Below are 5,213 nucleotides of genomic sequence, written 5' to 3' on the forward strand. Positions count from 1 at the left end.
TTCAGCATGCTGAAATTAATTCTTGCTTGAGAACCTCAATGAATCAAGAACGACTTAGTAACTTGGTAGTATTAAGTATTGAAAAAACGTACTTAATATCTTAAATTTTGACAGTTTAATTGATGCATTTGCAGCAGCAAAAGCACGAAAGGTTCATATAATGTAACCATGAATACCAGAATGCTACTTGTACAAGATCTAGTTAAGTATATGTACAGTTTTGTAAACTGGTAAAATTTTTTATTTGTAAACTTAAGTAGTATTTTATCAATCTGTTTTATAATCCATGTACACCACAAGTGACTGGCTTCTCATATAAAACATAAGTTTCAAAACTAGGGGTATAACAGAAATCTATTCTGCATGCTTGAAAGATTACTCTAGCTATGTGACTTTGAACAATACTGGATGACATAAATATCAAAATGGTTTACAAATTATATAAGTACATCTAGTAGGCTATACTTCATTAATTCCAGGTTTACAGTTGTGATATCGTGAGATGTTATACTGTGACTTTATTTTAGGCCTGTGTAAGGCGGTAATTAATTCTTTATGTTATTGTCATTAAGTGAGTAATGAGTCACAAAACAAATGATCAAAACATTTCAGAGGTGGGGGTGCCAAAAGTGTCTTTGCCCCCGGGTGCTGAGAACCCTTACTTCGCCACTGCCCTCCGTGGGTATCGAAACCCAACTTTTAGCATTGTAAGATGTGAGACTTACTGCTGAGTCAATTGGGGGGGGGGCGAAAATTCTGAAATAAACAATCCTTCTTCAATGCGATATTTTGTGTAAGTCTAGCATGACTTAATGGTTACGACAGTTCATCACTCTGTTGGTTTGTGGAATCGAATCCCGTTACTGAAAGTTCTCAATCTTTTAGACGTTAAGGCATTGTAATGAGACGGTCAATCCAACTATTCATTTGTAAAAGAGTAACCCAAGAGTTAGCGGTAGGTGTTGTTGTTTATCACCTCAAAATTCGAGTATCTTTTTTGCGAAATTCAACAAATAAATAGAAAAGTTTTATGTGACTTAATAAATCTGAAACATATTATTGCTAACATTGTTCCTGTAACCACGAACTTTCATTGGCGCGCGGATGTGCACACACATACATATAAAACTAATTTTAAAATACTATATCAAAATACGAAGGATTACAACAAAAGTAGAACAGTCACTTGTCATAGATAAATAGTCCCCGCTTTAATGGCATACGTACAATATACGACACTGTTACGGTATCTGTGATAACCTATGTACTTTTGGTGTGTAAGTATTGCTAACTATGGATATTTCTAGTGACCCACATAAAACTGATTAATACTGTGGATAAGAGTTCTTTTATTACGTAATTTTCCACCAAAGACATGCTTTAAATGTACTTTAATAAGTAGACGTAATTCTAGGTCACATTGCTTGCCTGTAACTTGATTACTGACTGTCCAGTGATTCGCATGAGGCTGAGAAATGTTATTGTATTCATGTTGAGATGCTCTATATATTATTAATGACTCATTTGCATCTGAACAACAAATTATCTAATGAATGCGCAAAATGAGTGTACTGTAAAGGTGTTTCAAATCATTATAACTATAGTGAAGAGATATAATTTTCAGAAGTTTAAAAATAAAGTAAAAGCATCAGTTAATCAGTTAATATTAGCGTTAAACTATCTGAAAACACTAAGGAGAAACAGAAATAATTACTTGTCGTTTCTTTATGACAATAAGCTTGCAAAAGTTCAATATGCTGCTTGATGTGATAAATCAAATATCCAGATAAAAAGAATTGTTAACAAAATTATACTAAAACATTACCATATGCCTGCATGCATTTTTTTTGTTTCCAATAACATTTTAAATACAGATAGCGACGGATTATCACTGATGAAAGAAAATATTAAAGAGAGAATAGGAACCATCTAACCGTCTATAATTTTCAGTTATATAATTAAATAATTTACTCTTGGAAACCTGGGCCATATGTGGCCTACAAGTTAATGTACAGAGCTATGGATTAGAAGGCCTAAGGTTCGAGCCGCGATATATCACTAAACACGCTCTGTACTTTAGCTTTAAGTGCGCATAACCCTAATAAGCAATTCCACTGTTCGGTTAAAAATGGTGGATTATAAAAGGCTGTCTCTCCATCTGGTCAGCAGCTTTAAATTAGGGATGGTTATGCTCAGGGTCGGCCCAAGGGTATTTGGTACCCAAGGCGAACCTTTAAGTTGTGCGCTCCTCTCTCATCCCATGCATAGCAAAATATGCATTTATAAAAAAATCTCAAAATCTAAATGTATTGTTACGACAGCGGAAGTCACGTGACGCTCGTAACACGTCATGAGCTTCTGGAAAATTCATGTCCCTTCGTGAAGCCTCGAGTGTTTACTAGATATATTGTATTCTTGTATATAAGACCGCCAAGAAGAGACGGCAACAAGGTAATTGAATTGCAGAGGGACAATTGAGTCAAGCGCGTGAGTCGTTCGTTGTGAATTATAGCGTTTGTTATGGCGTGACTGTGGAAATTAAGTGTATTGCAAAGTTGTATTGAGAAAGAATAAACTAGTTTTATTTAAGAAAGGACTTGTATCGCTAAAGTTTCTTCGGAAAGAATTTTTACGGAAAATTAACAAACGAACACAGAGACGTAACAAATTGGTGTGAGAGAGTGGAACAAAAAAAAAGAAGATGGAAACGAGAAGCGGCAAATCAAACTACAGCTTAGCAGATTTGATGGCAGCAATACAAGAACAGCAAAAGAAACAAGAACGAGAAAAGAAACAAGAAGAGAGATTACAGCAGTTGTTGGAGGAAAAAGAAAAGAAACAAGAAGAACGAGAAAAGAAACAAGAAGAGAGAGACAACAGCAGTGACAAGAAAACCTGCAACAGTGGCAGCTCGAACAACAAAATAAACAAGAAAAATTACAACAGCGGTTGAAGGAAAAAGAAAAGAAACAAGAAGAACGATAAAAGAAACAAGAAGAGAGAGAGACAACAGCAGTGGCAAGAAAACCTGCAACTCTACTCGGTTTTGAGAAGGGAAACAGTGAAGCCCTTGATGAAGTTACTATCACTTTTATTAAACTATGTAATAAGGATCGTAGGGTAATGCTGCTAAGACAAAACCGAGAATCAAAACTTTATATTTCATGCTTTAAGTTTGGAAAAAGCAGAAACAAGAAACAAGAAGAGAGAGACAACAGCAGTGGCAAGAAAACCTGCAACTGGAACAAAAAAGGAAACAAGAAGTACAAATCGAAAACATTAGTCAATTTCAAAGCGAATTAAATACATTACAGGATGATTTATTGTCTTTTACACAAGGAGGATACATTAATCATCGACCTAATCAGCCCCAGACAGTGGCAGCTCGAACAACAAAATAAGCAAGAGAGATTACAACAGCTGTTGAAGGAAAAAGAAAAGAAACAAGAAGAGAGAGACAACAGCAGTGGCAAGAAAACCTGCAACAGTGGCAGCTCGAACAACAAAATAAACAAGAGATTACAACAGCGGTTGAAGGAAAAAGAAAAGAAACAAGAAGAACGATAAAACAAACAAGAAGAGAGAGACAACAGTAGTGGCAGCTCGAACAACAAAATAAACAATAGAGATTACAACAGCTGTTGAAGGAAAAAGAAAAGAAACAAGAAGAACGAGAAAAGAAACAAGAAGAGAGACTACAGCAGTGGCAACTGGAACAAGAAAGGAAACAAGAAGTACAAATGGAAAACATTAGTCAATTTCAAAGCGAATTAAATACGTTAAAATACCGGCCTGACATGGCCAGGTGGTTAGGGCGCTCGACTCACAATCCGAGGGTCGCGGGTTCGACACCAAACATGTTCGCCCTTTTAGCCGTGGGGGCGTTATAATGTCAATCCCACTATTCGTTGGTAAAAGAGTAGCCCAAGAGTTGGCGGTGGGTGGTGATGATTAGCTGCCTTCCTTCTATTCTTACACTGCTAAATTAGGGATGGCTTGCGCAGATAGCCCTCGTGTAGCTTTGCGCGAAATTCAAAAACAAACAAACTTCTCGTTTCCATTTTTTTTTCTATCCCACTTCTGACACCAATTTGTTACGCCTCCAGTCGTTAGTTGATTTTCCGTAAATTCGTTCGGACGAGACTTTAGCAACACAAGTCCTTTCGTAAATAAAACTGGTTTATTCTTTCCGAATACAACTTTACGATACACTTAATTTCAACAGTCGCTCTGTAACAAACGGTATAATTCTCAACGAACTTCTCACGTGCTTAACAATATTCTCTTTGACTGCAGTTCAATTACTCATTATCCTCTTGTTCCGTTACGTTGTGAACGTCTTATATATACAAGACTAACACATATCTAGTAAATGCTAGGGCATTCTTGAAGGAACAGGATATTTCTAGAAAGAGGTGGCGTGATACTAGTCACGTGACCTCGCTCACGCAACACTGCTCCTCCTTAGTATTTTTCGTCCCGAACAATAGCCACTTACAATAAACCAATAACAATTAACAATAACTTAATTAAATGTACAGAATTACAAACACAAAATTACAATTCAACAAAGTCTCTTAATTTTGCGGGACTTATCTTTTTCCGTACTGGTCTCCGTCTCGTTGGCTTCTGCTTCACGTGGAGTTCATCTGCTTCATCAGGAAATGTCTTATCGTCAGTAACAGTCACATCAATGGTAGTAACTTCATCAAGAGCCTCACCGTTTCTCTTCTCAAAACTCGGTAGAGTTTCTTCTTCAACATTGGCTTTTTCAGGTGACACGTCTTCAGCAGCGTCATTTGTTCTGTTGTTCACTTTGTCCCAACGGAAATGTCTCCTGGTACAAAGCTGACTTCAGTAGATCTCTTATCATAAGTTAATTTCATCGAATCAGCAGACGTTTTCAAGTTTGAACGCACTTGATGGTGAATATTATCCATCCTTTCCGATAACATTTTCACAAACTCTGATACATTCTCAGGCAACTCTTTATAAGGTGGGCGTCCTGTTAACAGATCCACTGGCAAACGAAGTTCCCGACCAAACATCAACTTTGTTGGAGTGTATCCAGTGGTTTCATGCTCTGCTATCCTATAGACCATCAACAGTGGAGAGAGTAAGACATCCCAGTCATCTTGGCGGCTATTCCAAAACTTCCTGTCCCAGTGTCCAGTTGTACTTTTCTACCATCCCATCAGACTGTGGGGGAAGTG

Source organism: Limulus polyphemus, unplaced genomic scaffold (genome assembly GCF_000517525.1).
Source record: "Limulus polyphemus unplaced genomic scaffold, Limulus_polyphemus-2.1.2 Scaffold4156, whole genome shotgun sequence".
Taxonomy (NCBI): domain Eukaryota; kingdom Metazoa; phylum Arthropoda; class Merostomata; order Xiphosura; family Limulidae; genus Limulus; species Limulus polyphemus.